Source organism: Lontra canadensis, unplaced genomic scaffold (genome assembly GCF_010015895.1).
Source record: "Lontra canadensis isolate GAN:19392208 unplaced genomic scaffold, GSC_riverotter_1.0 scaffold65, whole genome shotgun sequence".
Classification (NCBI taxonomy): domain Eukaryota; kingdom Metazoa; phylum Chordata; class Mammalia; order Carnivora; family Mustelidae; genus Lontra; species Lontra canadensis.
Window position 1 is genome coordinate 3679492 of NW_022631059.1, and position 12029 is coordinate 3691520.

Here is a 12029-nt window from a genome sequence, read left to right on the forward strand (position 1 = left end):
AAAGGAAAAAGAAACATGCATTCTAGTGACAGAACCCGATTAATTACAGGCTCTGCTATAAACATTCAGCCGCGTAACTTTGACAGAAAGCAAATTTGTCATCTCGAGGGGAATCTGACATTGTAAATAAATAAGTGTGATTAGGATGATAAGCAAACTTCTACCCACTTGAAACCCCTTCATCATGAAGAGAGAGAAAGACAGAGACAGGGCGTACATTTGAGCAAGACAGGGAGTGTTCAGCAAGAAATTCAATGAGTCCCCAACAGACCAGTGGGTGAGCAGTGGTGACAGGCTGCCTCGGGCGAGAGACACCGGTTTATCTCCCAGAACCTTCCTGAATGTAAACGGCTTGGATGGGTTTCAGCGCCTGCATTTGGACACGGCGAGCCTCTTCGAACCCTCAAGTAACGTGTTTTTTCATTTCATTTCACCTATTCTTATTTTACCATTTGGTGTTCTCGCCCGATGCATGGGGTACTTCTTCTAGAATTCTTCAGAACGAGGTATTCCCGGTGTGCCTGCCACAGTGGTTCTCAGCTGGGAGAGAGTCGCCTCCCGGGGTACACCTGGCAGTGTCTGGGCTTTTGGTTGCCACAGGTTTGTGGGGGAGGGACGTTGGCTCCTGGCATGGGGCCCGTGAAGCCCAGGGATATCCTCCAGGGCACACAGCAGCCGCTGGAGAGAAGCCCCGGCCCCCAACGCCAACGCGCCAGGGCTGGGAAACCTCGACCCGGCAGACCGCACATTTGAGAGCTCTCGGTCGGCAGACGGCAGACGCTCACGGAGCATTCCTTTGCACACCGGGTTCTGCCTTTAGAAACCTAAGGACCCTTTAGATTATAAGAGGCAAAACCCAGCTCAGACACAGAACAAGCAGGATAGGCTCTGGTGACCCCGGTCTCCGGCTGGAACCTTTCCTGGACTGAGCGCCGTGGGTGCCTTCGCGCCAACTCTGATCCGACAGAGCAGCGCGCCTGCGAACCAGACGTCGGGGGTGCATTGTCCGCCCCTGCTTTATCCTTCCGAAGCACCTGCCTGACGCCGGTAGAGCTTCTGTTTCTTGTCAGTGGAGGGGGAGGAGAAGGGAGCCCGCAGACCTTTGATTTTCTGCTGTCTTCCAGACTTCCTATAGAACTAGTTGGCATCTCTCTGGGGGTCTGGACTCTTTCCTAGAAAAGAATGGTGAAAATCAATGTAATTTATACATAGCTGAAGCTTACACACAGGCGTTGTGCAACGGAACGCCCCCTCGAGATGTTTTCTGTGCAGCCTTGTCCGTCTGCACTGTACTGAGAGGGTATCTGGTGAGTTCTGGGGCATTTAATCTGAGGCTTGAGCTAAGCTAGGATCTCCCCCTCGCTCTCAGAAAAAGAAAAAAAAAAGAATTTGTCTTCCTCAGTATCCATTTTTCACTCATGATCTCAAAATTGCCATGAGTTCTTTAACAATTAGGCCAATACGATTCAAGTGTTCTGACAGTCGCAAAGAACAAAAGGTAAATCACATCCAAGCCCATCACTGCTTCTTCCTCAACCCAAAACTTAAAAACTCATTTAAAAATAGCCTGTTTTCTGGTGAAAGATGGAGACTGTCCCTCATTTTGTGTGGCTGGCCGCTCAGAGGCAAGGAACTTGCATAGCGCAGTGTTCTTTCTGTCCAGAGATGACCCTGGCATCTGTGTCCCCAGCACGTGGGGCAAAGTGACAGAAAGACAGATGAGGTCCCTCCAGCCTATAATTTAAGACCCTCACATCTGTGTTGCATTTCCTATTTAAAAACACCTGTGATGTGTTTTGTATCTTTGAGTCTCACAGTATTCTCAAATGGGGCTTTTGGAGGACTGGAACTTTCTCGTCTTTCTGTCTTCGCGTGCCCAAGGCCGATCGGCTAAACTCAGGGTGAACCTGAGGAGAAAGGCCAGCCAACTGCTTCGATCCCCCTTTCATGCACAGGGAGGCCAACAGCGGGCCACTTTGAAGGGAGTCTTCTGAAGTTACATGGGAAGTTCGTGGAAGAGCCACCACAAGTGTTCCTTTCGGCCACGAGGTTCTCCTGGGAGCTCTTCAGAAAGAATCTCCCCCTTCTCGCCACGGCTCACTGTCCCCACTACATGCTGAGCTGTGGCTCTGTGAGCCTCTGTCCCTTTGTCTGTTGGGCTCTTCATCCTGGGCCAGAGACGGCTGTGCTAGTTCATAATCTGGTTTCCCACAGACCCTAGCTGCCGGCAGCCACAGCCCTAATTCAGAAGCTGTGGAACAAACCAAAGTGAACAAAGCATTATGGATTGGGGGTGGAGGCCCCTGTCCCCACCCCAGACTTGGGGCCCGGGGGGGGCAGGAATCGGGGCTGACTTACCTTTGTGTGAGACAGATACACATCCTGACAAAGGGAAATCCTCAATAACCACTTGCTCAGTTCACCCATGTGTCTAGTCGTCGTGCACCTGCCATGGCCTGGGATTCTCCTAAGCTTCCCACAGGCGTATCATCAAATCCTCAGAATGACTCTGGGTGACCAAGGTACATGACGGTGAGCAGGGTACTTCAGCTCTGTGGTCTTCTTCCCTCAAACCCACCACTGCAGTCAAATCACGAGGAAAACATCAGATGAACCCAAACAGAGGAACCTTCACAAAGCCCCTGCCCAGTCCTCCACCAACTGCCAAGGTCATCAAAACCAACTGGCATGAGTCAGAGGAGCCTAGGAAGGCACGGCAACCAAATGTCAAGTGGTGTCCTGGGTTGTGGGGACCTGCAAAGGACACTGGGAGAAAAGTGCCAAGATCAGAGTGAACTGTGGAGTTTAGTTACTAGTAACACACCCCCATGGGCAGTGTTGTCCTAGGTGCGTCGTGGAAATGTAAGATGTTAAAAATTGGGGAAACTGGGTGAAAGGTTTACAGGAATTTCTGTTCTCACTCTGCAGCTTTTCTGTAAGTCTAAAACAATTTTAAAATTAAAAAATTACTTAAATTAGAAAACTGGCTACAAAAATCTAACCCTTGACAGTAGACACTATTAATTGCCCCAGTAGGATGGGCAAGGGTATTGTCTAGAGCAGTTACAAATCACCGTCTCCTAACCTGATCACCATTCTTGCAACTTCTCAGACCCTGCTCTCAGCTCCTGTTGATACCACAGCTCCTGAGAATTAGATCATGGGAGGGGATCTCGAAGGGGTAACTTCTGTGCTTGGACACATGAGCAACCCGACTCGCTCTGAGGGGAAGCCAGTGAACGCTTCTGCACGGTCTGGGCGCCGGGGGCTCATGCAGTAATTGGATTGTTCGAGCACTCCCAAGGAAAAACCCTGCAAGACTGATTTAGAGGGTGCTCTGAGACCTCCTCAGAAACTCTGTAAGTCTTAGATGTCTGAGTGGTTGAAAAATAGTTCCAATTCAGCAGGGCCCGGGCAGCAGGAAATCATCTGGAGTAACCTCTAACACCAGCAAGACACCAAACTTTCTGCCTCTCTGCAGAGTCAAAGGCCCACAGCTGCTTCCAATCAGGAAAAGCAAACTTTCCATCTTGGAGCACCACGCTCTTGTGCATTCCCATTGCCGGCGCCTCAAAGCCCTGCTCCCTCACCACAGTGCAAGGAAGGAAACACGCACCCTTTCGAGATCCAGACCCAGCGTTCCCTTCCACCCGCTCTCCTCGAGAGTATCAGCTTTTTTGCTGAGTTCCAGTGGCCTCCAGCAACCCCCACAGGGATTTCCCGGAAGGCACTCTTTCTTCCAGGCTTTTCTATCTACCGCTGGATTTCCAACAACATGCAGGCATGTAGACTGCAATGGAGCCTGCTGGTTCCACCTTCCCAGCCCCCACAGTCCCTTCCTCCCAGATGATCACGGGCAGGGCTGTGTCCCCAAACATTAGCTCTTGTCCTCGAGCTTCTGAAAGAAGAGGTCCCCACCTCCCTCATCCAGGCCTGGCTTCATCACGGTTGCAGTGAATGGCTGGCACCAGGAAGGGAACACAAACCCAGTGGGCTTGACCTAAATTGTGTCTCCAGCAACAGAGAGTCCTGAGTGCTCTCTGTCATGGAGAACTGCTCCTAAGTGGTGCTGCAGGTGGCTTGCACAGCTTCTGGCCACCACCGCTTTACCCTTCTCTGCACCCATGTTGGCCAGTTAGTTATAGGACTACATTACTTATGGTGCCACCTGCCCCCTGAGAAAGTCACCATCAACTGCCTGAGCCATAATCCTCTCACTATTTTCTTCTACATTCAACTCGAAGACAGTGCTGCCTCTTGTTTTTTTTCCACAAATGCAAGCATCCTATCAACACGGTTACACCCTTTCCTTTTCGGACGCGGTCACCCTTCTCTGTCATACTTGTCTATCTACACCTTCGTTCCAACACCGTGGAAACACACCAAATGCTTGTACTACGGTGTGCTTCACACTGACCAGCCGGCGGGTGTGGAGGTTGTTCCCACTCTGTCGCTGCTGCAAACAGCACTGCCTTCTCTCATAAAAATGTCTTGGGTGGCCTCGTAAACGTGTTTTTGGAGGGCAAATGTCTAGCAGTGGACACATTACTTGAAAGGGAATATGTGTAATGAGCACGCCATGGACCAACCTCAAGGGCTCCTCCGTGGTCCCGTCCTCCGTGGCCGCCACCTGAGCAGAGGGCTCATCTTTAGGGAGCACGTTCTGGGTGTTGGTCTCCAATGCATCTCTCAGCATGTAGAATTTTTCTGTGCATTTAACCCTGAGCAGGAGAAGTTCCTACCCCCACTTCACAGATGAGAAAACTGAATTTTGGCAAACGTAAGGAATTTGCCTAAAATTGCATAACTGTTACGCACACAGAAAGTGTGGATTTGACTGCAATCCTGCCCAGCTCTGGAGCCTGTGCCTGTCACCCTCCCGGCTCCTTCCCAGTGGCTGTGTGTCTTGGAGCTAGGAACATCTTCCTAGTCTGCCCTGCTTTCTGAACTCTGTTAATGCCATTTCCACAATAATCGATTAGAAATCAGGGCAATCAGGGTGGGGTAGGATATGAAGTTCTCTTCATCTGGTTTGAATTATTATGAAATCGGGATTATGTTGTTATTTTTCATGCTACATCCCGGAGGAGAGTGATTATTTTCTCTTATTCATTTATTTTCTTTTTCTATCAGCTTCAGTGACTAAATCCGTCTCAGTATAACCTTCCGGATCTTCCCAAAATTGCACAGGATGAGGAGGCTTTACTGTGTCCTCAGCAAGTCTGCTCCTCAGGGTGGGTTAGGCGGCCCCACAGGCAGAACGGTGCTTCCAAGGTCTTTATCTTTTGGCCTATTTTGCCCATAAACTGTTGGTTTCTGCAGGGAAAACACATTTCTTCAATACCCCATCAACAAGCCCACATAAACTCTTCCACACACGGAATGCATCAGAAGCCAAATGGAAAGCAAGTTGTCTTCCGGAGCTGGGGCCACCATGTTCCTTGGCTGCTGGTGGGGCATAACACAGTGGGAAATAGCAGAAGACTCTGTGGACAAACTAGCTTTACTGTCCTCTCTCTCTTGCTTCCCTCCCCATGGCTTCCTTCAAAGACTTCCCTTAGAATTTCTAGGATGCTGCGTGGCAGGTCAGAAGGGTGGATCTCAATGGAATGACTGTGGGGTCACCACAGTCACCAGCGCCACTTTGGTGTAGCTCAGAGGAGGTGAGTCCATTAGGGGTGGGGGGAAGTGGTGAGGAGAGGAAGGTTCTACAACTAGAAAGGATGGCCACATCTCCCAATAACACCTTGTCTATTGGGATGGAGGCACTGATAAGTTCAGCAAAGGCATCAGGGACATAACATGTATAAAAAGTTCACCTTGTGTAACGGGGTATCTCAATGTGGTTTTGATTTGAATCTCCCTGATGGCTAGTGATGATGAACATTTTTCATGTGTCTGATAACCCTTTGTATGTCTTCATTGAGATACCACCTTACACCAGTTGGAATGGCCAAAATTAACAAGACAGAAAACAATGCATGTTGGAGAGGATGTGGAGAAAGGGGAACCCTCTTACTCTGTTGGTGGAAATGCAAATTGGTTCAGCCACTTTGGAAAACAGTGTGGAGTTCCTTAAGAAATTAAAAATAGAGCTTCCCTACGACCCTGCCATTGCACTACCAGGTATTTACCCCAAAGATACAGATGTAGTGAAAAGAAGGGCCATCTGTACTCCAATGTTCATAGCAGCAATGGCCACGGTCACCAAACTGTGGAAAGAACCAACGTACCTTTCAACGGACAAATGGATAAGGAAGATGTGGTCCATATACACTATGGAGTATTACGCCTCCATCAGAAAGGATGAATACCCAACTTTTGTATCAACATGGACGGGACTGGAAGAGATTATGCTGAGTGAAATAAGTCAAGCAGAGACGGTCAGTTATCATATGGTCTCACTTGTGGAGCATAAGGAATAACACGGAGGATATAGGGAGATGGAGAGGAGAAGGGAGTTGGGGGAAATCAGAGGGGGAGATGAACCATGAGAGACTGTGGACTCTGAGAAACAATCTGAGGGTTTTAGAGGGGAGGGAGTGGGAGGTTGGGTGAGCCTGGTGGTGGGTATTAAGGAGGGCATGTATTACATGGAGCACTGGGTGTGGTACGCAAACGATGAATTCTGGTACACTGAAAAGAAATATTAAAAAAAAAAAAAAAAGGAAAAAAAAAAAAAAGTTCACCTTGTAAACCTGCATCCTTCCACCCCGGGGGTTAAAACTTGACCTTCTGAGGTATCAGCTAACTAAGAAACCCAGCATATTCCTATGCATAAAGACAATAGAGCCATTTACAACCTAGAAGAGTGGGCAGGGATAGGCAGATAGGGTCATCCTGTTAAATAAATATATGAGTTAAAAGTGATGGGTACAGTGAATGCCTCGCAACATGGATGGATCGTAACAACAAAGGACTTCATTTTAAAAATGGAGCAATAGGACAAGATATATAGATCATTTATATAAATTGGAAATACACGCACCCCCAAATTTATTTATGGTAACAGAAGTTAGAATAGCGGTTCCCTTGGGATGCAGGGTGGGTAGTGATGGACTGGGAGGAGCATGGGAGAGGCTTCTGGATGTTGGAGGTCACCTTCACCTTGCTCCAGGAGCTGCATCTGAGTTACAGACGTGCGCTGAAGTCCCCTGAGCAATAGACTTCCAGACTCGTGTTTATATGTGTGTATGGGGGCGCCTGGGTGGCTCAGTGGGTTAAAGCCTCTGCCTTTGGCTCAGGTCATGATCCCAGGGTCCTGGGATCGAGCCCTGCATCAGGCTCTCTGCTCGGCAGGGAGCCTACTTCCTCCTCTCTCTCTGCCTACTTGTGATCTCTGTCAAATATATGTGTGTATGCACATAAAATAATAATACATATTTTGCAAATAATACAAACAAAATGATTAACATCTCTGAATGTTGGTTAGTGGAGTCAAAGGAAAGGGGAGTGGAGTAGGTGGTAAATGAGGATGAATGGCTAGATGGGTGGAGGGGTGGGGGGGTTAAGAAAAAGGGACAGGAGTGGATGGGTGGATAGATGAAAGGGAGGACTGGCAGACAAAGAGATGGCTAGAAAAATGGGAGGATTGAGAGAGAGATAAAGGGATGAATGGATGTGTGGATGGATGGATGGATGGATGGATGGATATAAGCTGACCTAAGGCCAGTTGGTGGGGAGGTATAATGTCATCGTTCTTGATCTACCACAGTAGGAGCAAGTAGCAGACATCTGAAGCTGACGCCATCTAGCTTAAGCATTGAACAAATTGATCAGAAGGACATAGGTGAGGTCATAGACCTAGGAAATCAGGCTCAGAAAGCAGGCCAGCCCAAAGGGAGCTGAGAAGCCACAGAGGGCTTGCGACAGAGACAACCTGAATGCCCGGTCTCGAGCAGGTAGGCTTTAATCATCCTTGAGACTTCATGTGTCTCCTTCAAGACTCAGAGTTCTGGTGGAGAGCATACGGTTAGCCAAGCGAGAACATGCGCCAGAGCCAGGGTCGCATGGGGTGGGGAAAAGGAACCAGCACCTCCATTGTCTTTTTGTCCCTGTAGTGATGGAGGGAGGCCACACTAAGGGGACTTCCCCCAGAGAGAACGGGTGTTCCCACGCCAAGCAGCCACTCCGGCCTCTCTGCTCTGACACAGCAGAAGAGGGGGGATACGAGAAGAGCAGTTCTCCAGGTTCAGGCGTGAGGCCAGTTCCAGCCATTAAGACCAAGGGCACTTGGGGAACACTAAGGTCTGAGCAAGCCACTGGCTGGAGCAAAACCAGAGAGAGGAGAGGGCAGAGGGAGGCTCAGCATGCGTGCCTCTGTGTGGGACTGTCAAATGTAGGGTGCCCGGCTGAGCAACTGTGCCCAGACCCGAGGGGGGCAGCGGTGGGACACTGGGCTTTCAGCACTCCCAACCGGAAAAGCCCAGGAGAACCAGGACAAGGTGGTCCCCATGGCAAAAGGTTCCATCAAGTTAGCACTGGGAGAACGCGGCTCAGCCTGGACCACTCACTCCCCAAAGCGGGGCCCGGATGCCAGGCCCAGACCTTTTGGTTCTGGAAAGCAAGTTCTGAAAAGTTTTGTTGACTTTAAAGATACAATAAAAAACATGTTAACTATTAATGACTTCCTCCGCTCCACTCCCTCCCCCGCCTTGCAGGCACTTTGATTGGATCTGGAGAGTTTCTCCGTGATTTGGGGCAGGACAGGAACGCAGTAAAATCGCCGGCCTCTCCCACTAGCTCCACCCAGGGCAGACTCTCCATTCCGTGCAGCTATCAAAGTGAAATCCATGGGGTATATGACAGGGCCTCGTAAATTGTAAAGTATTATGCAAATGTAAGTAAGATATCATTATTATCCTGGGTTGTGAAGGTCCCTTGTGGTATTGATGATTTTTTATATGACAAAGATCTATGCTTTTTCTGTGCTGAATTAATAACTCGCTTATGCTAATAAAACAAAGAAATCCAGTTGCCAGTGTCTCAAAAACAATCTTACTTCTTCCCATGAATTCTAATGTGGCTGGGTTTTTCCCCCTCGTCTTTTTTTTTTTTTCTTCTTCTAACTGGCAAATGGAAACAGGTGAGTTGCAAAGTCTTTAGGGTGTTTTTAGCCAAAAAGAGTAAATGGTCTGTGGATGTAAAAAAAGGGGGGAGTGAGGAACATTCCTCCGCATTTGCTTGGCCTCAGAGCTGCAAGGGCTCCGGGCCTCCTCTCAGGGGCAAGCCCTTTGATCAACAACCCACCTTTTTGGTCAAAGCATGAGAGATCTGAGCTGATGTGACATTTTGCTCCTGCCCATAAATGTGCCTGCCTCCTTGGTCCTCCACGAATGTGTGCTGTGGGCAGGCCCCACCACCAGGTAGACCACAGTGGGAGAGAGCTGCTCGGTGGCTGAGGATGTCTAAAACTTTCCAGATGATCTGACAGACTCTTCCTCTGTGAGTGACTTCTGGTTCCTAGAGATGTTCTGGAAGGGATTCAGGTATTTCGGGGGTGGTCAGAATCTTACTATTTTCCAAAGCCTCCTGTCTTGAGATTCTAGTGGCCTCGTTCTGCCCGCTTCTCTGGGGGCGGAGATGAACAGCTCTTCGGGGATGGGGTGGGATCATCCATGCGAGAGAAAAACGTCACATGCTTCAGGGTTGTCCCAGTGCCCCCATTTCCCTGGAGCAATGCACGTCAGGCATTGCTTTGTGCTCTCTGCCCCAAGGTGGTAGTGCAAAGTCCCTGGGGGCAGAGAGCTGGGTATAATTGCCAGCTTGCTGCTTCGCTTGTGTGGCATCAGTGAGGCCTCAGTTTCCTCATCTGTAGAATGGGAATGAAAATAGCCTCCGTCCTGGAGGGTTGCAGTGAAAATCTAATGACTTCCCACCTTGGTGCCCATGGTGTGGTCTGGGTCCCCTAGACCCTGTCAAGGGTCTAACCCTATTTTAACAAAAAGCCTCAGGGGTGCCTGGGTAGCTCGGTTTGCGTCTATCTTTGGCTCAGGTCATGAGCTCAGGGTCCTGGGATGGAGCGCCCAGTTGGGCTCCCTGCTTAGCGGGGCGTCTGCTCTCCCTCTGCCCCTCCCTGCCACTGCTCATGTGCGTGCTTTCTCTCTTTCAAATAAATAAATAAATATTTTTTAAAATAAAAAAATGATAAACAACAAAACTCAGATTCTGTTAGGACCACACAGGGGAGATTACGTGGAGAGTGATATTGCAACAGACTTTAAAAGTGATGTGCAAAAATGATGAATAATGCCCTTCTTTTCCCTAAATACCCTGGAAAATATCACTGGTTTCCATTAAAAAATACATAATGAGTTTATTACTGCTATTTTTAAATGAGTTAATGTATTATTCTGCATGTGTTCCATGTTAATTTATAACACAATAAATATCGATTGGTATGCTATAATAGAGATTTTGTAACAAAAGCTCTTTAGGGTTCTCCATCATGTTTAAGGGTGTCGAGGAATCCTGCGGCCAGAACTGCTAATACAAGTAAAGCGCTTACCGAATGTCACCAGTCTGAGTGGGGCTTCCTACTGTCCTTGTTTTAGAGAAAGGCAAACTGAGGCACAGAAATTCAGAGGAGAGGCAGACTCTAGCCCAGGTCTGGCTGAGTCCAAAGACTGTGTGTGTGGCCCGACATTGAGTGTACTCTCCTGCAAGTCCTCTGTGCTATCTAGTGACTGGTCGACCATGCCCCGCACGCGGTGGGCACTCTGGAAAGGCCCGTCGAGTGAATGAATCCATGACTGAGCCTCCCAGCTTACACTGTACAACTGAACACATCTTGGCCCACCACATGCCAGCGTGTGCAGGGGCTAAGACAGGTTTCCCCGGAGCAGGAACAAGCCTGTCTTGATCTCTGAGTCTTCGGTGTCTCACAACGGTGGGCTCACAGGAGCCCAATTTGCTATGCAAATTGGCAAGCCCAGGTGACTGCTGGGGGTCTATTCTCCAGGGAAGCAAAAGACTTGTTAAAGGAAACCAGTGTCCGTACTAACAATGAACCCCACCACAAAAATTTTGTCTTTTGTTTCAATACCAGAGGAAATCTCTGGAAGCTTAACAAAAGAGGGCCTTCTAAACTTGGATGCTAAAGAATTTATATTAATTCAGAAAAGACTTCTTGTCTGTCCCTCATTTTATCTTGACATTAGTGAACTCCTGGAATACCCCTGAAAGTCAGACACAACCACCTTTTGTCTCTCTGACTTTCAGGGTAGAAAATGGCTGAATGTATCCAGAGGTTTTTCTTATTCAAGGCAGATCTGAAATCTATTCAGGCCAGGGCCACCGCAAGGGCTTTGCAGCAAGGAAAGTAACATGCGCCTCGACAGAGGGCTGGCAAGGTGGGGCCCTTACAGATAGGGGTTTTCTCCCCCACAGTGCTCACCCCCAATACCCTAACTGCATCGTTTTTTGGGGTGGCGTGGTTCTGCTCAAATGCATACACACACGGGTTGCAGCCCCCATCCACGTGAATTCCCCTCTCTGGTACACCACGTAGTCATTTGAAATTCACATGTATGTAATTGGAAGCTACGTTTCCTCCCGCAGCGCAGGAAACCACCAAGCAGTGACCACAGTGGTGATTAATAATATAGCCTCCCCCACCCCACCGCCCAAGCTCCGAGGTTTAGGGTAGAGGTCAATTAGATTTCCACCTTTACGTTCCCTGCTGCTCTAAAGCATATTATTTTATTCAATCTGTCAGTAATTTCCCACAATCTGGTTATAAAATCAAGGTACAATCTGTAGGGCTTTTTTTCCCTCCATCCATCCTCCTATAGGTTATTTCTCGCCCAGATGAAATAGTGATGAAACCTGCACAATGGGGCTCTGATCCTTGGTCATACGCAGCCCTCGAATGTTCCCAAGGCTGCGGGCTTCTCCTGGCAGAGGGCTCTTACTTCTCCGGCCCTGTTCATGTCTTGTGGCAGGCGTGTCCCCCAGGAGGGGACTGCAGCTTTACTTTCTTGGCCACTTGTGAAAATCGAGTTGTCACAGCATGAGGGGTCTACAGTCGG